This window comes from Anomaloglossus baeobatrachus, chromosome 7 (assembly GCF_048569485.1).
Source record: "Anomaloglossus baeobatrachus isolate aAnoBae1 chromosome 7, aAnoBae1.hap1, whole genome shotgun sequence".
NCBI classification, from domain to species: domain Eukaryota; kingdom Metazoa; phylum Chordata; class Amphibia; order Anura; family Aromobatidae; genus Anomaloglossus; species Anomaloglossus baeobatrachus.
In genome coordinates this window covers 15,825,212-15,849,282 of record NC_134359.1, presented here as the reverse complement: position 1 = coordinate 15,849,282, position 24,071 = coordinate 15,825,212, and the positions used below count along the sequence as shown (strand labels likewise).

Genomic DNA, 24,071 nt, shown 5'->3' with positions numbered 1-24,071 from the left:
CTAGTGATGAGCGGGCACTACCATGCTCAGGTGCTCAGTACTGGTAACTAGTGATGAGCGGGCACTACCATGCTCGGGTGCTCAGTACTGGTAACTAGTGATGAGCGGGCACTACCATGTTCGGGTGGTCAGTTCTGGTAACTAGTGATGAGCGGGCACTACCATGCTCGGGTGCTCAGTACTGGTAACTAGTGATGAGCGGGCATTACCATGCTCGGGTGCTCAGTACTGGTAACTATTGATGAGCGGGCATTGGTAGAATGGTAGTGCCCGCTCAGGAGGGGATAGTATGGATGGATCTGTTCTCTTTACACTGCCAGGGCTGAAGTTGGAGTCCCTCTTTGTGTAGTATTCTTTCCAGTCCCTGTATTTCAGCCATCTTCCAGAATGTAAAGGGTTAATGACGTGCCCTGCATTACCCAGAAGGGCCCAGCAGGGGGCGCTGTGGTCACACATCCCGGGTTTGGCATGTGCAGTGGGGCAGGGAGTGTTGGGGAAAGTCTCTTCTCTCCACACCCTTCTCTAATTCTAGATTTACAGACGGGTCAGACCAGAAATCAGGAGGGTGCGACACAAGCAGAGGTAGGAGCGGGCCCGGAGGATGCCTGGGGTTGGGGGGACTCTGGGGGGACTGTGGGGGGCTCCGGGCACTGACATTGTCTCAGCACAAGCTCAAGATGTCACATGGAAATGTGTTTACTCTGAATAGTGTGGCAGGTGGGCTGCGGAGCGGGGGAGGGGCAGTGGGGGCTGCACCGCATGTAAGGGCCGCACTCACAATGTGTAGAGTGTCAGCCCTTCAGGTCAGGATCTATGCATTGTGTATATATCAGTTATATGTGTATAAGGGAGGGGGAGGATTGGAGGGGCCCCCATCACCCCTCCCCCATGTTTATCCATACACTCAGTATATATTGTGGTTTGCAGCTCGCTGTGACGGATCTGTATCCAGTGTATGGCCATGGAATATATATATATATATATATACAGTGTATGGCCATGGAATATATATATACATATACAGTGTATGGCCATGGAATATATATATATACAGTGTATGGCCATGGAATATATATATATACAGTGTATGGCCATGGAATATATATATATATACAGTGTATGGCCATGGAATATATATATACATATACAGTGTATGGCCATGGAATATATATATATATATATACAGTGCATGGCCATGGGATATATATATATATACAGTGTATGGCCATGGAATATATATATATATATATACAGTGTATGGCCATGGAATATATATATATATATATATATATATATATATATATATATATATATATATATATATATATATACATACACACACACACTGTATGGCCATGGATTTTATATATATAATCCATGGCCATACACTGTAATATATATATATATATATATATATATATATATATATATATATATATATATATATATATATATATATATATTACAGTGTATGGCCATGGATTATATATATATATATATATATATATATATACACACACACTGTATGTCCATGGATTTTATATATATATATATATTACAGTGTATGGCCATGGATTATATATATATATATATATATATATATATATATATATATATATATATATATACACACACACTGTATGTCCATGGATTTTATATATATATATATATTACAGTGTATGGCCATGGATTATATATATATATATATATATATATATATATATATATATATATATATATATATATATATATATATATATATATATATACACACACACTGTATGTCCATGGATTTTATATATATATATATATATATATATATATATATATTACAGTGTATGGCAATGGATTATTTATATATGTGTATATATATATATATATATATATATATATATATATATATATATATATATATATATATATATATATATATATATATATATATATATATATATATAATGATACACGCTACTTAAAGGGGATGTTCTCTATGAACAATCCAGAGCGTTCTGTTCCTCATAGTTTGAGATCTTGCTTTTTCTGGTGCTGCTTCCTCTGTGTTCGATGTTTTTTTTGGAAGGGGGGGAGGGGGGTTATGACGTTTTCCCCTTCAGGCTTCTCTATGGGATTTAAAAAAATACACCAGAAAAAAATGGATACAAGTTTGTAAATATTTAAAAACAAAAAGGCAGAAAAAGACAATGAACAAATGTAACAATTAAAGTGTGTGGAGGGGGAGGGGAGGGGGCCTGGGCAGCCATTCTCAGGGGCCACATCTGTCTGTTTACATCACGACTTCACTGTATGCGCCATTCAATATGAATATACTCGGATATAGTATATAAACTCTGCTGCGGCTGCCACTGGACACTTTTTACTTTTCAGGTATAAATTCTCATGAACTTTTTAGAAAATGAACTTCCCCTTTAAGAGCAGAAAGCAGTTGGGTAACGAGTAACATATGATTGGGATCTATTTTTATAGCAGAAGTTTCACACATGGAATTAGGAATCCGTGCACGGGGCAGTGATCGTACAGATGGAGCAGAGTTATTGTACCTACTTTGAGGTTATTTTTCAAGTAATTTTGTGTTCCTATTGTAAAAAGAAAAAAAAAATGTATTGCAGCTTGGAAACCGTCAGCAAGCTGCTGTGGTCGGATCCTATTTACATTTATATACTACTGATGGATTTCCTAATGATCAGGACGGCTCATCTACAGCTTGATCCAATCTGGACTGATCCAATCAAGACAGGAAATAATTGTATCCTCCGGGTAATATGTAATGATAGACGATCAGAAAACAGCAACCTGCTGACTGTTTCCAGTAAACACACAATCTGCAGAGAGTTTGCTCCGCTGAATCCATGTTTATTGTGAGTGACATTTCACTTTCACAGGGTGCACAGATAGCAGATACTTCTAGGATTGCGCCTCCTGTTGGCACAGAACAGTAATTGCTGATATATCACATGTGGATGAGCCACAAAGCAACAGACAAGGATGATACTGGTGCTGGGTGGAGTAAGATTCCCCTCCCCCGATGTAAGAAAAGAACCAAAGCACGTGACACAAGTGACGTCACCGTTCTCCAATTATGTCACCGCACGAAAGAGAGCGGCTAATACAGGGAATTCCACAAATATCCGTGTCTCTTATATAAAACAAAATCCGGGGTAATTACCTGCAGAGCCTCGCATCATAGTGCAAGACCTGACACCGAACCCCGGCGACACCGTCCATCATAATTAATGGTTACATAAATAGTGATCACATAAACACCTTCTAACAATGGGGAACTAGTCATCATCTATAGCAACCGAGAGACACAAACATTGTGGAGTCACTTTACATGACCATGGAGGACAGTATTATAGTATTTATATTCTTGTACATAGGGGCAGTATTATAGTAGTTATATTCTTGTACATAGGGGCAGTATTATAGTAGTTATATTCTTGTATATAGGGGCACTATTATAGTAGTTATATTCTTGTACATAGGGGTAGTATTATAGTAGTTATATTCTCTTACATAGGGGCAGTATTATAGTAGTTATAATCTTGTACATAGGGGCAGTATTATAGTAGTTATATTCTTGTACATAGGAGCAGTATTATAGCAGTTATATTCTCTTACATAGGGGCAGTATTATAGTAGTTATAATCTTGTACATAGGGGTAGTATTATAGTAGTTATATTCTCTTACATAGGGGCAGTATTATAGTAGTTATATTCTTGGACATATTGGACAGTAGTATAGTAGTTATATTCTTGTACATAGGGGCAGTATTATAGTAGTTATATTCTTGTACATAGGAGCAGTATTATAGCAGTTATATTCTTGTACATAGGAGCAGTATTATAGTAGTTATATTCTTGTACATAGGGGGCAAGATTATAGCAGTTATATTCTTGTACATAGAGGCAGTATTATAGCAGTTATATTCTTGTACATATGAGCAGTATTATAGCAGTTATATTCTTGTACATAGGAGCAGTATTATAGCAGTTATATTCTTGTACATAGGGGCAGTATTATAGTAGTTATATTCTTGTACATAGGAGCAGTATTATAGTAGTTATATTCTCTTACATAGGGGCAGTATTATAGTAGTTATAATCTCGTACATAGGGGTAGTATTATAGTAGTTATATTCTCTTACATAGGGGCAGTATTATAGTAGTTATAATCTTGTACATAGGGGTAGTATTATAGTAGTTATATTCTCTTACATAGGGGCAGTATTATAGTAGTTATATTCTTGGACATATTGGACAGTAGTATAGTAGTTATATTCTTGTACATAGGGGCAGTATTATAGTAGTTATATTCTTGTACATAGGAGCAGTATTATAGCAGTTATATTCTTGTACATAGGAGCAGTATTATAGCAGTTATATTCTTGTACATAGGAGCAGTATTATAGTAGTTATATTCTTGTACATAGAGGGCAATATTATAGCAGTTATATTCTTGTACATAGAGGCAGTATTATAGCAGTTATATTCTTGTACATAGGAGCAGTATTATAGCAGTTATATTCTTGTACATAGGAGCAGTATTATAGCAGTTATATTCTTGTACATAGGAGCAGTATTATAGTAGTTATATTCTTGTACATAGGGCCCACGCCCCCTGACGAAGGTACACTCCGAAATGCGCATCGGGCGCATTCCCTCCGCAGTCCTCTTTATCTAGGTACTGTTATTATTGTATGATTGCCTTGTTTCAATCAGTGGTTAGTACCCTTGAAATGATGGCTGCATGCTGCTTTGTATTGTCATTCTGTAAGCGTAGTGTGTGAATCCTTTTGATCTTCAGCAACTACCGTAGTAGCAATGCAATGCATGCCCCTTTTGGTGCTGGTCTATACCACTACTCCTGGAAAGGCACATCCTAATGTGAGAATACACATATACATTGTATTATCTTATCTATTCTCTATAATTAGTCATTGTGGTCCTTGTGCTTTTCCGTTGCGGTGTGGTTTTTCACCACCAGCATGGACACATGCTTACATGGTATATTTTATACGATACAATTCTCTCTACATTGAGAGGTGAAATATTGTTATCCATGGTTTCCTCTTATATATACACTAGGTTTTCTAGTCTATTTCTTTATTATATCTTATATTAAGAGTTACCCTGGTGCACCATCTCTGTGAGCATGCGTTTTTGATCTGTCGGTCATTATTCCCTGGTTGTATATGACAATATACCATTTTTGTATTTAACTGGTACATAGTTACCATTGTTGTACTGTCTGTGGAGATGTATACCGTTTCTCTCTCCCCCATCACCCCTCTGCATGTTCTTTATCACAATATAAAAATAAAAATTAGTTGAACCGATGATCGCCTCTCTCTTGCGTCTTTGTTTGTACATAGGAGCAGTATTATAGTAGTTACATTCTTGTATATAGGGGCAGTATTATAGTAGTTACATTCTTGTACATAGGGGCAGTATTATAGTAGTTATATTCTTGTACATAGGAGCAGTATTATAGTAGTTATATTCTTGTACATAGGAGCAGTATTATAGTAGTTATATTCTTGTACATAGGGGCAGTATTATAGTAGTTATATTCTTGTACATAGGAGCAGTATTATAGTAGTTATATTCTTATACATAGGAGCAGTATTATAGTAGTTATATTCTTGTATATAGGGGCAGTATTTTAGTAGTTATATTCTTGTACATAGGAGCAGTATTATAGTAGTTATATTCTTGTACATAGGGGCAGTATTATAGTAGTTATATTCTTGTACATAGGAGCAGTATTATAGTAGTTATATTCCTGTACATAGGGGGCAGTATTATAGTAGTTATATTCTTGTACATAGGGGGCAGTATTATAGTAGTTATATTCTTGTGCATTGGGGCAGTATTATAGTAGTGATATTCTTGTACATAGGAGCAGTATTATAGTAGTTATATTCTTGTACATAGGGGCAGTATTATAGTAGTTATATTCTTGTACATAGGGGCAGTATTATAGTAGTTATATTCTTGTACATAGGAGCAGTATTATAGTAGTTATATTCTTGTACATAGGGGCAGTATTATAGTAGTTATATTCTTGTACATAGGAGCAGTATTATAGTAGTTATATTCCTGTACATAGGGGGCAGTATTATAGTAGTTATATTCTTGTACATAGGGGGCAGTATTATAGTAGTAGTTTTATTCATGGGGGCGGTAGTATAATAATTACGGTATATACACAGGGAAAGGATTGTAGTGAGTTGATTTGCTCTGTATTCAGGCTTTTCTTGTATGTAGATTCTATGTTGTTCTATCTTCATGTGACTGGAATATAATGTGATGTTATTTTTCGGATTCCTGCTCCACGAGTCTTCTCATGTTTGTTTTTTGTTTCTTTTGCACGTGCCTTTATCTTATGACACTGCTGTTAAGGCTATTAATGCTTGGGAAATCTGTGGGATCATATAAATGTATCTTCTGAGACACATACGTTATTAATGAAGTACATATTTATCTATTGACTTCCTGATTGCGGTGGTGGCATTGCTCAATCTGTAACATTTCTAGGAAGAAGCCGAAAAGGGGAAACTTCAGGAAAGGTCAAACGTGACAAAAATATGAATCACCCATAGAGCTGATATAATGTAACAGTCGTCCCTTGTGCGTTCTTAAATGTTACATTTCATGTGAACAGTTTTGCTGGGGTTGTTTTTTTTTTTTGGTTTTTTTTTTTTGCCCTATTGTTTTATAAAAGGGAAAATCCAAAATAACAGCTGCTTATATCTGGTGTCGCTGCTGCAATTTCCCAGAGGAGAAGCTCTTGGAAGTTTTCCTACTTCTGCAGCTTTAAGACGAACATCACAGACAATCTCTAGTGAAATGATTCAGATGTGAGGGTTTGTGTTTCTGGCCTTGTGTGAACCCGACCTGCTAAGATCTGAGAGGTGCACCGATGGCTGCTGGATTTTTTTGGCATGTTGGTATATAATATAGAGCAGGCAGAAGAGGGTCCCAGGCCAGGAACAGTATTGGGACCCTTTGATGTTTAATAGCTCATCATAATGTGCGACAAAAGTTATTTCCTGCTTTGAATGTGGCCATGCGGTCATAGTTTGTCCCACGTGGGTCATTGTAAATAGTGACCATGCTTGCTCTGATATAGTTGGATCCCCCTTATGGGTGAATGGAGTTACACGTATGGCAACCTTTACTTTTTTGGGGGCAATCGATGTGCCATGTTTTTAAGTGACTCTACACTATGAATAAGCCATAAATGTCCTAGATGGGAATAATCTGATCGTAATCAATGGTTCCTTCCATTCCCTGACACCTATAGTGCAGGTCCCATGATAGAAGCCGCATATATGAGACATTTGTGACAAATGCGGTGGATAATATCTCAGCCCGGAATACACAGCTGCTTTGTTTGTTACAATGTATCATTGTACGTAGGAGATATTAGACAATACAGAGATTTGCTGAGTTTATCTCACAGAGGATTATGTACAATAAACATAACCTCAGTCTGTGTCAGGTCAGGTAGAAAAGTAATATTATTATTGATGACATAAAAAAATGGGGAAGAATTGAAATGGGAAGTATATTTATAAACTCAACAAACAGTGTAAACCGTAATCCGCAGTGTGTTGTTGTGTTATATATATATATATATATATATATATATATATATATATATATATATATATATATATATATATATATATATATAATGCTGCCGTCTGGGGAAAAGAAATGAAAATGGTAAACTCATAGTAGCATTTACACCACTACATAGAGCTTCTCGGGCTCTGTGCACACGTTGCATTTTTTTTCATGTGTTTTACAGTACAAATTTATCACAAAACCTGAAGAGAATCCTCATTTCAGCAAAGTCAATGGCAAACCTGGGGCAGTGCACACGTTGAGTACAGTGACGTAACTAGAGTCTGATGGGTCCCAGCGCAAAATTTGGACCTGCCCCCCCCCCCCCCTTTATGATGGTCAGATGTACAGTACAGACCAAAAGTTTGGACACACCTTCTCATTCAAAGAGTTTTCTTTATTTTCATGACTCTGAAAATTGTAGATTCACATTGAAGGCATCAAAATATGAATTACCACATGTGGAATGAAATACTTAACAAAAAAGTGTGAAACAACTGAAAATATGTCTTATATTCTAGGTTCTTCAGAGTAGCCACCTTTTGCTTTGATTACTGCTTTGCACACTCTTGGCATTCTCATGATGAGCTTCAAGTAAAATATATCTTTGTACCGTGTTAGCCAGTAGAGATAAAAAAAATTGTTTAAAAGAACAGAGAGTCCTCAGTGGTTGATACCTTTTAATGGCTAACTGAAAAGATGGTAATAATTGCAAGCTTTCGAGACTACTCAGGTCTCTTCATCAGGCATGGTATAACACAAAATCTGAAGAGTCACATATTTATACACAACAGGACTTAGAATAGTGCAGTAAAAAAAAAAAAAAAAAGTTATATGAAACAGAACTTTCTGTTTCATATAACTTGTTCTTTTTTTTTTTTTTTTTTTTTTTTTTTTACTGCACTATTCTAAGTCCTGTTGTGTATAAATATGTGACTCTTCAGATTTTGTGTTATACCATGCCTGATGAAGAGACCTGAGTAGTCTCGAAAGCTTGCAATTATTACCATCTTTTCAGTTAGCCATTAAAAGGTATCAACCACTGAGGACTCTCTGTTCTTTTAAACAATTTTTTTTTTTCATGATGAGCTTCAAGAGGTAGTCACCGGAAATGGTTTTCCAACAGTCTTGAAGGAGTTCCCAGAGATGCTTAGCACTTGTTGGCTCTTTTGCCTTCACTCTGCGGTCCAGCTCACCCCAAACCATCTTGATTGGGTTCAGGTCTGGTGACTGTGGAGGCCAGGTCATCTGGCATAGCACCCCATCCCTCTCCTTATTAGTCAAATAGCCCTAGGCTACATGCGCACGCTGCTTCTTTTTCGTGTTCACAAAATGCAGCCAAAACTGCAGCCAAAACTGCACCTTGTCAGGGAGAGCCTGGAAATGTCACAAAAAATGTAGGTGCTTTTTTGGTGCGTTTTTGGTGTGTTTTTGGCTGCAGTTTTGTCAACAATTGTTTCATGTATTATTCAGTTCAAACAAGCCCATAAAGCTTGTTGAATTGAAAAAAAAAAAAAAAAAATTAGAAATAAATAAATAATTAAAAAAAACTGGCGTGCGGTCCCCCCCAATTTTAATACCAGCCAGATAAAGCCATACGGCTGAAGGGTGGTATTCTCAGGATGGGGAGCCCCACGTTATGGGGAGCCCCCCAGCCTAACAATATCAGTCAGCAGCCGCCCAGAATGGCCGCATCCATTAGATGCGACAGTTCTGGGACTGTACCCGGCTCTTCCCGATTTGTCCTGGTGCGTTGGCAAATCGGGGTAATAAGGAGTTAATGGCAGCCCATAGCTGACAATAAGTCCTAGATTAATCATGTCAGGCGTCTCCTCGAGATTCCTTCCATGATTAATCTGTAAGTTACAGTAAATAAACACCCACCTGAAAAAATCCTTTATTAGAAATAAAAAACACTAACAAATTCCCTCGTTCTCCCATTTAATAAGCCCCAAAAAGCCCTCCATGTCCGGTGTAATCCAGGATGGTCCAGCGTCGCTTCCAGCTCTGCTGCATGGAGGTGACCGGAGAAGCAGCAGACACCGCCGCTCCTGTCACCTCCACGCAGCAACTGAAGACAGCCGCGCGATCAGCTGAGCTGTCACTGAGGTTACCCGCGGCCACTGCTGAATCCAGGGGTGGCCGCGAGTAACCTCAGTGACAGCTCAGCTGATCGCACTACTGCGTGCAGCTGACAGGAGCGTGGAGGACGGGACTATCAGCGGCGGCGGTGGCAGCAAGAGGTGTCCATCATCTCCCCTGTGCGTGCACGCTGGGGACAGCGGTACTTCGGGGAACACGTGGAGGACGGGACTATCAGCGGCGGCAGTGAGAGGGGGATGGACATTGGCAGCTGAAAACATTGATTTTTCCCTCTTGCTGCCGCCGCCGCTGATAGTCCCATCCTTCACATCAGCGGTGGCGGCAGCGAGAGGGAAAAATCAATGTTTTCAGCTGCCAATGTCCATCCCCCTCTCGCTGCCGCCGCTGATAGTCCCGTCCTCCACGTGTTCCCCGAAGTACCGCTGTCCCCAGCGTGCACGCACAGGGGAGATGATGTGGAGGACGGGACTATCGGCGGCGGCACCGAGAGGGGGATGGACATTGGCAGCTGAAAACATTGATTTTTCCCTCTCGCTGCCGCCACCGCTGATAGTCCCGTCCTCCACATCATCTCCCCTCTGCGTGCACGCTGGGGACAGCGGTACTTCGGGGAACACGTGGAGGTGAGTTTGGGGTAATTGTCCTGTTGAAAAATAAATGATGGTCCAACTAAACGCAAACCGGATGGAATAGCACGCCGCTGCAAGATGCTGTGGTAGCCATGCTGGTTCTGTATGCCTTCAATTATGAATAAATCCCCAACAGTGTCACCAGCAAAGCCCCCCCACACCATCACACCTCCTCCACCATGCTTCACGGTGGGAACCAGGCATGTAGAGTCCATCCGTTCACCTTTTCTACCAAGACACGGTGGTTGGATCCAAAGATCTCAAATTTGGACTCATCAGACCAAAGCACAGATTTCCACTGGTCTAATGTCCATTCCTTGTGTTCTCTTCTGCTTGTTGCCTGTCCTTAGCAGTGGTTTCCTAGCAGCTATTTTACCATGAAGGCTGCTGCACAAAGTCTCCTCTTAAGGGTATGTGCCCACGTGTGCGCTCTGCACCGCAGCTAAAAGGAGCGCTTCAGAGCGCAGCTGAACAGCTGCGTTCTGAAGCGCATGGTGCCTGCAGAGAACGTGCTGCCTCTCCCTATAGACAGCATGCAAACCGCACGGCAGAAGTGACATGTCACTTCTTAGAACGCGCGCTTCGGGCAGCAGCCGAAGGGCTGCGCTCTAATACGCCACGTGCGCACGGCTCCTGCACAATCTTCATAGTCTGTGCAGGGGACGCAGGACGCATGCAGTTACGCTGCGGTGCAGATCGCAGCGTAACTGCATGTAAACACGCAACGTCGGCACATAGCCTTACAGTTGTTCTAGAGATGAGAAGGTGTGTCCAAACGTTTGGTCTGTACTGTATATGTATGTATGTATGTATACATTTAGCATTCTAAATTCTATAAAGACATACAAGTTGCCCCCCACACCCCCAATTATGTAGTAAAGTCCCCTACCCGGTTCTAATGTACCCCATCCTGGGATCCTTCCTCGTAAATATGTCCCCCAACCTAGTATATATGTTCCCCATTCTAGCCTATATCCTGTTATGTGTATATATAACCCCATCCTGGTAATAATGTCCCCCTCCTGGTATATAGGTCCCAGTTCTGGGCCCCTCCTGGTATTTACTGTCACCTTCCTGGTATCTACTGTCCCTCTTCTGGGGCCCTCTTGGTGTATACTGTCCCCCTGCGGGGTCCCTCCTGGTATCTACAGTCCTCCTGGTATATATGTCCCCATCCTGGTAAATGTCTCCTTTCTAGCTAATGCAAAAAACAACATTGTACTCACCATCCCTGGCTCCCACGCTGCGTCCTCCTATGTAGCCAGCGCACAATGGTCGGCAGATTTCATCAGTATCTGACGTCACGTCCATGCGCCGCCCTCAGTCACTGGGACACAGATGAAGGCTGCCGTCAGTGTATTGCGGTACATTGACCTGACGGGTCTCTGCAGCGCAATGCATTTCAGCTGGAGCCTGGGACGCACATCCATCTGAAGCAGGGGCTGGGGTTGGCGGGCAACCTGCACACCCAGTCGTGGTTGCGTTTCCTGCGACCGCGATCGGTCCGTGATCATTGAATATTTTGTTCTTGCAGATTTAGTGCAGACATAAATCTGCAGCATGTCAATTCTTTCCGCATGTTTGCTGCAGATTTCACACAACGTTTGAACAAAGCCTAATGAATGGAAAAAGACTGCACCAAAAAGACGTGGATGTTCCTCTGCATTTTTCCTGCCAAGAGGGTTTGCTGAAATCTCTGCACCAAATCCTAATATGTGTGCACATACTTCAGTAAATGCAAAGTGTGCAATAAAGGAGACGCGTGGCTAGTTACAGCATGGTGGACGTCCCATTGCTGCGGTTCTCGGTGATTATTCGTCACTCTGTTTCCAGTTTCTGTAATATTTTAGTTCTGTCGTTTCCTTTCATACATTGGGCGGATTATTCGTGCGCCGCTCTCCAGACAGTGGCTTCTTGTTGAGTCATGTAGGTGCGGTTACTGCACATATAAACACGTCCTGGACAGGCCGACTTCTTCCCAGAATTCCCGGCTGACGCTCCATCCCGGGGCTGCCAGGAGGAGAAGCAACAAATGTGCCCAGAGGGAGCGATCCGCGCGCCCCGCACTCAGGCGGATTCTCCTGCACCGCGCCCCATCTGGCGGAATAGACAGAATGTAGAGCGCTGCTGTCTGAGGATGGGGCTGCGGGTCCTGTACAGTCACATTGTGTCTTATGTGCACAAAAACCGTGTTTCTATAACGTATTGCTGCGTTTCTTCTTTTTTTTTTCTGTGTGTTTTTTCTTGGTGCAGACAGTTCTAGTTTGGCCGGTTTCACACTTGCGTTGAACGGCATCCTTTGCATTGCGTTGTGTGACGGATGCACCGGATGCGTTGCATGTAATGGCACAACGGATGCAACGGATCGTACAAAACGACGGAATCCGTTATAGGTTTTTTTTCTTGACTTTACACATCTGGGCATGCGCAGTTGTGTAAAGACGGCTGCGTTAACGGAATCCGTCAAATGATGATTCTAATGGAATCCGCCACCATAGGCGTCCATTATAAAGACAATGGACGCTGATGGAATTCTGTAGGTTGCGTTTTTTTTGACACTCCGCCAAGTGCAAAAAAAAGTTACATGCAGCGTTCCATCCGCCAGGCGGATGCAACACAGGGTCGGCTGACGGATGCAACGCAAGGCCATCCATTGCTATCCGTAGCTTATAGAAGTCTATGAGGAATAAAACCGTTTCCTGCAACGGTTACCGTAATTCCTCAAGGCGGCGGATAGCAACGGATGCCGTTCAACACAAGTGTGAAACTAGCCTAACCGTTGCAGGAAACCGTTTTATTCCTCATAGACTTCTATTAGCTACGGATAGCAACAGATGGTCTTGCGTTGCATCCGCCCCGCGGCGCATCAATTGTTTTGTCACTGACCGTTGGGCGGAGGGAATGCTGAATGTAGCGTTTTTTGTTGCTGTAAAAAAAAACGCACTCCACAGGATTCTGTTGGAATCCGGTACGAGCCATAATGAATGTATATGGTGCAGGATTCCGTCACGTTCTACTGAGCATGCTCAGCATGTCCATGTTCCCTCTCCCTCTGGTGAGCCCCACGTTATGGGGAGCCCCCCAGCCTAACAATATCAGCCAGCAGCCGCCTGGAATTGCCGCATCCATTAGATGCAACAGTCCCGGGTCTCTACCCGGCTCATCCCGTATTGCCCTGGTGCGGTGGCAATCAAGGTAATAAGTAGTTAATAGCAGCAGCTCATAGCTGCCAATAAGTCCTAGGTCAATCATGGCAGGCGTCTATGAGACACCCACAATGATTAACCTGTAAGTGAAAGTAAATAAACATATACACCCGAAAAAATAATTTATTCGGAATAAAAGATAAAAAAAACACCCTCTTTCACCACTTTATTAATCCTCAAATACCCCTCCAGGTCCGGCATAATCCACACGAGGTCCCGCGACACATCCAGCTCTGCTACATGAAGCTGACAGGAGCGGCCGTAGAACACCGCCGCTCTCTGTCAGCTCCAGGCAGCAACTGAAGTGAGTTGCGCTGTCAGCGGGGACGTCACCGAGGTAATATGTGCGGCGATGATGGGTGCGGTAGTGCCGGGGTGTGTGCGGTGATGATGATGGGTGCGATAGTGCCGGGGTGTGTGCGGTGATGATGAGTGCGGTAGTGCCGGGGTGTGTGCGGGGATGATGATGGGGGTGGTAGTGCCTGGGTGTGTGCGGTGATGATGATGGGTGCGGTAGTGCCGGGGTGTGTGCGGGGATGATGATGGGGGTGGTAGTGCCTGGGTGTGTGCGGTGATGATGATGGGTGCGGTAGTGCCGGGGTGTGTGCGGGGATGATGATGGGGGCGGTAGTGCTGGGGTGTGTGCAGTGATGATGGTGGGTGCGGTAGTGCCGGGGTGTGTGTGCGGGGATGATGGTGGGTGCGGTAGTGCCGTGGTGTGTGCGGGGATGATGGGTGCGGTGATGATGGGTGCGGTAGTGCCGGGGTGTGTGCAGTGATGATGGGGGCGGTAGTGTCGGGATGTGTGCGGTGATGATGATGGGTGTGGTAGTGCCGGGGTATGTGCAGTGATGATGACTGCGGTAGTGGCGGTGGTGTGTGCAGTGATGATGAGTGCGGTAGTGCCGGGGTGTGTGCGGGGATGATGATGGGTGCGGTAGTGCCGGGGTGTGTGCAGTGATGATGAGTGCGGTAGTGCCGGGGTGTGTGCAGTGATGATGGGGGCGGTAGTGCCGGGGTGTGTGCAGTGATGATGGGGGCGGTAGTGCCGGGGTGTGTGCAGTGATGATGGGGGCGGTAGTGCCGGGGTGTGTGCAGTGATGATGGGTGCGGTAGTGTCGGGGTGTGTGCAGTGATGATGGGGGCGGTAGTGCCGGGGTGTGTGCGGTGATGATGGGGGCGGTAGTGCCGGGGTGTGTGCGGTGATGATGGGGTCTCTCTCTCTCTCTCCGCTTAACGCCACTCGTTATTTCACAGGAATCCGTTGCCTTTATATCACACTATTTACAACGCATCCGTCACATGCGTCACACAATGCATTGTGACGGATGCGGTTCAAAGCAAATGTGAAAGCGGCCTTACGTCTTCTTCCTTCTTGTGTCCTTCACTGTTGGGTCATGAACTGTCCGCACAGTGGAGGGTTTGTTACACTGTGTCAGGCGCAGCTCTGTGCACTGAACCCACTCACATATTTCAGCAGCGTCAGCAGGGCTCGTTCGTTTGCCGCTTATTGATGTACATTGGAACATTTTTCTTTCACTGACATAAAGCAGAGATCTTGAATGTGTGAGAGGTCAGAGCAATGCTTGTAAGGGGCGGCGTGGATCAATCATCTCACAAATCCTAGATGAGGTTCCTCCATATTGGGTGGCGAGACGTAGCTGTGTACAGTGCAGAGGCAGCAGATACTCCGGGTCTGGTGCCTGAGGGTGCAGATGTCTCTACTTCATTGCTCCTTGTCATGTGGACACGAGCTGCTCACACAATTCAGGAACTGTTGCATGTATCAGTAAAGGCCAGAGGTGAGCAACCTCCAACCTACTGGTCCTTTACTGCTTGTGATGTCATTTGGTTTGACCCTCGGGGAGATTCTCGGGGGCTGCGCTGCCTTTTTTTATTTTTCCCTATTTGTGCGCACACAATATTCACTACTGCATATCACAGTGCGCACAACGCTGGATTACGCCCTGATGCTGCACAAGTTCCTTGTGGGCAGATTTAGCACTGTCTGCCCTCCTGTCCTGCGCCTTGTGATGTATTCACCAGTCTCGCTATTTCCTATGTGATGTCCATACAGCAATCTCACGGTCTCCAGTGTGATGTGTATACAGCAGTCGCATTGTATCCTCTATGATGTGTATACAGCAGTCACATTGTCTCCTTTGTGATATGTATACAGCAGTCGTGGTGCCTCCAGCAGTTACATTGTAATTTCTGTGATGTGTATACAGCAGTCACATTGTCTCCTTCGTGATATGTATACAGCAATCGTGGTGCCTCCTTTTTGATGTGTATACAGCAGTCAAGTTGTATCCTGTGATGTGTATACAGCAGTCTCAGTGCCTCCTATGTGATGTGTATATACAGCAGTCTTGCTGTCTCTTATGTGATTTGCATACAACAGTCTTGCTGTCTCCTCTGTGATGTATATACAGCAGTCATGTCTCCTCTGTGATGTGTATATAGCTGTCTTCTCTGTGATGTGTATACAGCGGTCGTTTTGTCTCCTTTTTGATGTGTATACAGCTGTCTCCTATGTGTGTATATAGCAGTCTTACTGTTCCCTATGTTATGTATACACAGCAGTCTTGCGGTTTGTGATGTATTTACAGCAGTCTCACTTTCTCCTATGTAATGTATATACAGTAGTCTTGCTGCCTCTTATGTGATGTGAATACAGCAGTCTCGCTGCCTCTTATGAGTAGTGTATACTGCTTTCTCCTAAGTAATGTATACAGCAGTCTCACTGCCTCCGATGTGATGTATATACAGCAGTCTCACTGCCTCCGATGTGATGTATATACAGCAGTCTCACTGCCTCCGATGTGATGTATATACAGCAGTCTTGCTGCCTCCTATGTGATGTATATACAGCAGTCTTGCTGCCTCCTATGGTATGTATATACAGCAGTCTTGCTGTCTCCTATGTGATTTGTATATTGTCCTTTATTGATGTACATTGGGACATTTACCATCATAAAAAATGTAAGAAATGAAAGCATTGGAAGATGTTATAGAATACAAGACACAAAGGATCTTTTCTTTTTTTTTACCTGCATAAAATGGTTTTTACCCATGTGCAGCATCTACTATGCTCTTAAAGTGCAATACCAGAAATGACCATGGCCAGCAGTGGCGCTGTGGCTGAATATTGAGTATTTCTGTGCACCTTGTTTTCCATCTGGAGTGTTTCAGGGGCTGTGATTTGGCAGCAGCGCTCGGGGGGCCGTGTTCGGCAGTACCAGGCAGACATGCTTCTTATTTCCAGCTTATAAATAAATAAACTGGAACATTCCGGAATATAACTGATGGCTGTTTGTACGTGGGACGTTCCAGGGGTCTGACTGTGAGGCATTGGAGGGGTCTGACTGTGAGGCATGTTGGGTACGGATCAGTCTGGGGCATAACCACTGATTTGCAGCAGTTCACGATTTTGCTGGTGGAAAACTACAACTCCCAGCATGCTCTGCCAGCCAGCGAGAGTTGGCCTATGGAGACAATGCATTGGTTACATTTTCTTGGCCCCGTTACCTTGTGGTCGGATGGCTCCAGGCTCTTACATGGGGCCGGTAATTTTGTCCCGCGGTCACATGACCATTGCTTCCACCGTGATACTTTGTGTATAATATTTGGAATGTCATTTTTTGGGTTGGTTCTGAACGCTCCTTCCTGTATTTCCGCGGTCACACCCTGGTCACATTCTTACATGGTGACTTCTCCATAACGCACGCACCGCAAATCCTAAACCAATAGCGGTTTAGCGCTCTATTATTGCTTTGTATCAGAGGTTAAATTTACAGATTACCCATAAAATGAGGTTATTTGCCTGTGTCCCCATGACAACTCTTCCTGTTCTCTGGCAGCTCATTGGGACACTGGATCTCAGAGCAATTGGTGATAATCCGCCTGTATAATGGTTTATATATAGTTATCAAAAGGGCTGCCAATGCTGCTCTTGGGGGGTCCTTGGAGAGGGGCGTCCTGCGTCAGATGGCATTATTTTCTTTATTACTCACTGATGAGAAACTGTAGGACTCCCGTACCCAGAAAAGCTGCATTAATGGCAGATGTCATAAAGGGGGGACCTCTGTCCTGGGTGTCAGGACCCAGCAGGATAATGGAGGGTCCGCCATGTTTACTACCACTCTAATATGCATTGTTCTCCATTACTGTGGAAAGGGGTGCCATAGAGAGCGCGCAGGGTGTGAACCTCAGAAAGGGGTGTCATGTGGAGCGAGCAGGGGTAAACCTTAGAAAGGGGTGTCATGGGGTGAATCTCAGAAAGGGGTGTCATGGGGTGCAACTAGGGGTGAACTTCAGGAAGGGGTGCAATAGGGTATGAGCAGGGGTGAACCTATGTGAGGCTGCAGAGGGGCCACACGCCTGTGGTATTTGGGGAGGGGGTGTACAAATTTTGCACTAGAACCAAGGACCCTTAATTGCCCTTCAGGGTACAGGCACATCAGTGTCATCAGATAATGGGAGCACCGACTGCAGAACCTGTCCTATGTGAACGAGTGTTTACGACCATGTATAACTGGTCTTCTGATCAGAATCTGATTATATGTGTGTGACCAGGGCTGTATTTTGCCTTCGTGCTGCCCTAGGCACTTTAAGTGGTCGCGCCCCTTAGTGACAACGTAACACTATGAGTTTTCCCACACGACATCTGTTTAAGGCAGATCTACTCTGTAAAACACTTTAAAAAGTATCAATGAGAAACGAACCCCCCCCCAATGGGGATCACCACAGGCACATCAAAACATAGCATGAGTATAAAATATTCCCACCACACCGTCCCCACTTATATACTGTGACTGTGACACTGCCCCTAATAAACACCACACTGCCCTCCCTTATAAATTATACCCACCACACCTTCCTCAATTATGAAATATGATCTGCACATTGACCTCACATCATGCTGCCCCCTCCTCACAATGTCCCATGCATGCTGCCCCCTCCTCACAATGTCCCATGCATGCTGCCCCCTCCTCACAATGTCCCATGCATGCTGCCCCCTCCTCACAATGTCCCATGCATGCTGCCCCCTCCTCACAATGTCCCATGCATGCTGCCCCCTCCTCACAATGTCCCATGCATGCTGCCCCCTCCTCACAATGTCCCATGCATGCTGCCTCCTCCTCACAATGTCCCATGCATGCTGCCCCCTCCTCACAATGTCCCATGCATGCTGCCCCCTCCTCACAATGTCCCATGAATGCTGCCCCCTCCTCACAATGTCCCATGCATGCTGCCCCCTCCTCACAATGTCCCATGCATGCTGCCCCCTCTTCACAGTGTCCCATGCATGCTGCCCCCTCCTCACAATGTCCCATGCATGCTGCCCCCTCCTCACAATGTTCCATGCATGCTGCCCCCTCCTCCCAATGTCCCATGCATGCTGCCCCCTCCTCACAATGTCCCATGCATGCTGCCCCCTCCTCACAATGTCCCATGCATGCTGCCCCCTCCTCACAATGTCCCATGCATGCTGCCCCCTCCTCACAATGTTCCATGCATGCTGCCCCCTCCTCACAATGTCCCATGCATGCTGCCCCCTCCTCACAATGTCCCATGCATGCTGCCCCCTCCTCACAATGTCCCATGCATGCTGCCCCCTCCTCACAATGTCCCATGCATGCTGCTCCCTCCTCACAATGTCCCATGCATGCTGCCCCCTCCTCCCATTGTCCCATGCATGCTGCCCCTTCCTCACAGTGTCCCATGCATGCTGCCCCCTCCTCACAATGTCCCATGCATGCTGCCCCCTCCTCACAGTGTCCCATGCATGCTGCTCCCTCCTCACAATGTCCCATGCATGCTGCCCCCTCCTCACAATGACCCATGCATTCTGCCCCCTCCTCCCAATGTCCCATGCATGCTGCCCCCTCCTCACAGTGTCCCATGCATGCCGCCCCCTCCTCACAATGTCCCATGCATGCTGCCCCCTCCTCACAATGTCCCATGCATGCTGCCCCCTCCTCACAATGTTCCATGCATGCTGTCCCCCCTCACAATGTCCCATGCATGTTTCCCCTCCTCCCAATGTCCCATGCATGCTGCTCCCTCCTCACAGTTTCCCATGCATGCTGTTCCCTCCTCACAATGTCCCATGCATGCTGCCCCTCTCCATGAGCTCCTAATGCTGCTTTCCTCTTTTTCATAATGACACCTCCATGCTGCCCCATTCATCATACTAAGACCACCACACTAACGCTTATGCTGAGACACCCCTCCCACACACACACACACACACACACACACACTACCCCACTCTTGATATTGACTCCCCTACATTGCTCCACTCCATACTGAGCCCACACATGCTGCCCCTTCTCCATAATGAGCTCCCAATGCTGCCCCCCTCTCATTCTGAGTCCTTACACTCCCCCGCCATCGATTTTGTAATTGCACTATCCCTCAACCCTTGTCCTCTGTCTCTAGGATTGGCCCCTCTCTCCCATTCCCCCAGCAGCAGCCGCTCTCCCCCCAGCCCCCCCAGCATCAACCTCTCTCCCCCCAGCATCCCCCAGCTTCAGCCTCTCTCCCCCCAGCCTCCCCCAGCTTCAGCCTCTCTCCCCCAGCTTCCCCAAGCATCAGCCTCTCTCCCCCAGCTTCCCCCAGCATCAGCCTCTCTCCCCCAGCTTCCCCCAGCATCAGCCTCTCTCCCCCAGCTTCCCCCAGCATCAGTCTCTCTCCCCCAGCTTCCTCCAGCATCAGCCTCTCTCCCCCAGCTTCCCCCAGCATCAGCCTCTCTGCCCCCAGCATCAGCCTCTCTGCCCCCAGCATCAGCCTCTCTGCCCCCAGCATCAGCCTCTCTGCCCCCAGCATCAGCCTCTCTTCTGCCAGCCTCCCCCAGCATCAGCCTCACTCCTCCCAGCCTCCCCCAGCATCAGCCCCCCAGCATCAGCCTCCCCCCACCCAGCCTCCACCCTCCCAGCCTCCCCCCTCACAGCCTCTCCCAGTATCAGCCTCCCCCAGCATCAGCCTCTCTCCCCCCCAGCCCCCCTAGCATCAACCTCTCTCCCCCCAGCGTCCCCCAGCTTCAGTCTCTCTCTCCCCAGCCTCCCCCAGCTTCAGCCTCTCTCCCCCAGCTTCCCCCAGCATCAGCCTCTCTCCCCCAGCTTCCCCCAGCATCAGCCTCTCTCCCCCAGCTTCCCCCAGCATCAGCCTTTCTCCCCCAGCTTCCCCCAGCATCAGCCTTTCTCCCCCAGCTTCCCCCAGCATCAGCCTTTCTCCCCCAGCTTCCCCCAGCATCAGCCTTTCTCCCCCAGCTTTCCCCAGCATCAGCCTCTCTGCCCCCAGCATCAGCCTCTCTGCCCCCAGCATCAGCCTCTCTGCCCCCAGCATCAGCCTCTCTGCCCCCAGCATCAGCCTCTCTTCTCCCAGCCTCCCCCAGCATCAGCCTCACTCTTCCCAGCCTCCCCCAGCATCAGCCCCCCCAGCATCAGCCCCCAGCATCAGCCTCCCCCCTCCCAGCCTCCCCCAGCATCAGCCTCCCCCAGCACCAGCCTCTCTCCTCCCAGCCTCCCCCAGCATCAGCCTCTCTCCTCCCAAACTCTCCCAGCATCAGCCTCCCCAGTATCAGCCTCTCTACTCCCAGCCTCCCCCAGCATCAGCCTCCCTCAGCATCAGCCTCTCTCCTCCCAGCCTCCCCCAGCATCAGCCTCCCTCCTCCCAGCCTCCCTCCTCCCAGCCTCCCCCCTCCCAGCCTCCCCCAGCATCAGCCTCTCTCCTCCCAGCCTCCCCCAGCATCAGCCTCCCTCAGCATCAGCCTCCCTCCTCCCAGCCTCCCCCAGCATAAGCCTCCCCCCTCCTAGCCTCCCCCAGCATCAACCTCTCTCCTCCCAGTCTCCCCCAGCATCAGCCTCCCTCAGCATCAGCCTCTCTCCTCCGAGCCTCCCTCAGCATCAGTCTCTCCCAGCATCAGCCTCCCTCAGCATCAGCCTCTTTCCTCCCAGCCTCCCCCAGCATCAGCCTCTCTTCTCCCAGCCTCCCCCCTCCCAGACTCACTCAGCATCAGCCTCCCTCCTCCCAGCCTCCCCCAGCATCAGCCTCCCTCCTGCCAGCCTCCCCCAGCACCAGCCTCCCCCAGCATCAGCCTCTCTCCTCCCTGCCTCCCCCAGCATCAGCCTCCCTCAGCATCAGCCTCCCTCGTCCCAGCCTCCCCCAGCATCAGCCTCCCCCTCCTAGCCGCCCCCAGCATCAGCCTCTCTCCTCCCAGCCTCCCCCAACATCAGCCTCCCTCAGCATCAGCCTCTCCTCCGAGCCTCCCGCAGCATCAGCCTCTCTCCTCCCAGTCTCTCCCAGCATCAGCCTCTCTCCTCCCAGCCTCCCCCAGCATCAGCCTCCCTCAGCATCAGCCTCCCTCCTCCCAGCCTCCCCCAGCATCAGCCTCTTTCCTCCCAGTCTCCCCCCTCCCAGCCTCCCTCAGCATCAGCCTCCCTCCTCCCAGCCTCCCCCAGCATCAACCTCCCTCCTCCCAGCCTCCCCCAGCACCAGCCTCTCTCCTCCCAGCCTCCCTCAGCATCAGCCTCTCTCCTCCCAGCCTCCCCCAGCACCAGCCTCTCTCCTCCCAGCCTCCCCCAGCACCAGCCTCTCTCCTCCCAGCCTCCCCCAGCATCAGCCTCTCTGCTCCCAAACTCTCCCAGCATCAGCCTCCCCCAGCATCAGCCTCTCTCCTCCCAGCCTCCCCCTCTCTCCTCCCAGCATCAGCCTCCCTCAGCATCAGCCTCCCTCAGCATCAGCCTCCCTCAGCATCAGCCTCTCTCCTCCCAGCCTCTCCCAGCATCAGCCTCCCTCCTCCCAGCCTCCCCCAGCATCAGCCTCCCCCAGCATCAGCCTCTCTCCTCCCAGCCTCCCCCAGCACCAGCCTCTCTTCTCCCAGCCTCCCCCAGCACCAGCCTCTCTGCTCCCAAACTCTCCCAGCATCAGCCTCCCCCAGCATCAGCCTCTCTACTCCCAGCCTCCCCCTCTCTCCTCCCAGCCTCCCCCAGCATCAGCCTCCCTCAGCACCAGCCTCTCTCCACCCAGCCTCCCCCAGCATCAGCCTCCCTCAGCATCAGCGCCTCTCCCCCCTCCCCCCTCCGAAAGCGGATTTAATGAATGTGTAAAAAAAAAAAATTTTTTTTTTTACTGCTAGAAGGTGCCGCCCCCTGCATCCCGCCGCCCTAGGCACGGGACCACGGGTGCCTAATGGTAAATACGGCCCTGTGTGTGACCTCAGTGCACTATTCACGTGGAAAAGGGGGTATATCCAGAAATCCAAATATTATGCAGTATCCCTCTACTGAGAGCAATGATAAATGGAGGAAATAGGGATACGACTACACCACCCCAGTAATAAACATATAGTTTACAATATTCATAAAAAGATGAGTCAGTGTGTATATCCTGTATTATACTCCAGAGCTGCACTCACTATTCTGCTGGTGCAGTTACTGTGTACATACATTACATTACTGATCCTGAGTTACCTCCTGTATTATACTCCAGAGCTGCACTCACTATTCTGCTGGTGCTGTCGCTGTGTACATATATTACTTATTCTGTATTATACTCCAGAGCTGCACTCGCAGTTCTACAGCTTGAGAGATAAAAACTACCAGCATTCCCTGTTTGTACTGAGCACTAATTGTGACAAGTTTTTGGATGGTTTCCAATGACCGCAGAGTTGTGAGTGCAGCTCTGGAGTACACTGCAGTTTGTGGAGTTTTTGCTCCTATCTTGTTTTCTTTACTGAGAGAGATTTTCCAGCCACTTTCTAGTGAAAGGAAACAAAAAACAGATGGCGTCTTCTCAGGTTCCTGTATAATATCCGCAGCCTCTGACATTGTTGTGCTCGGGGCTGGGCTCGTCGCTGGACGCAGAACTTGTGAATCCCATTCTTATAAGTCTCAGACATTTAACCCTTCCACGTTTCTATTGCTCAGACTTCTGAGTTTCTTGTTTTCTTCTCCGGTCACATCCAATGTAACGGGCGATCTTCTGCAATTCTGTGGGTCGGGGGCTCCTGTGTATTTGTGTCCCCCTGGATGGAGCCGCCGCAGGATTCTGCACTTGTGTGGATGTGAATGGAGACGACGTCTCCACGTGGTTCAGATTGAGCCGGACTGTAGTGTCCGGAGCCTCAGAGGAAACGTCCCCCGCTGTCCTGCTGCCATAGAGCAGAACTATTGTTTCCTTATTGTTAACACCGACTGTTATCTCAACATAGCAAGTTTTAGCATTATATCATCCGCAGATCCCCCATAGCGGTGCGTCATCCGCAGATCCCCCATAGCGGTGCGTCATCTGCAGATCCCCCATAGCGGTGCGTCATCTGCAGATCCCCCATAGCGGTGCGTCATCCGCAGATCCCCCCCCATAGCGGTGCGTCATCCGCAGATCCCCCATAGCGGTGCGTCATCCGCAGATCCCCCATAGCGGTGCGTCATCCGCAGATCCCCCATAGCGGTGCGTCATCCGCAGATCCCCC

At 47.2% G+C, this 24,071-nt stretch overlaps 1 protein-coding gene across 1 annotated transcript in view; it reads left to right on the top strand.

Annotated features, from left to right (window-relative positions):
• Window positions 1-474: 474 nt before the first annotated feature.
• The window catches only part of TMBIM1 (transmembrane BAX inhibitor motif containing 1), a 48,785-nt gene continuing 25,188 nt past the window's right edge, over window positions 475-24,071 (top strand). The window contains exon 1 of the mRNA XM_075317068.1: window positions 475-582. The gene's annotated coding sequence lies outside the window, so the exon portion shown is untranslated. The remainder of the gene's footprint in view (window positions 583-24,071) is intronic.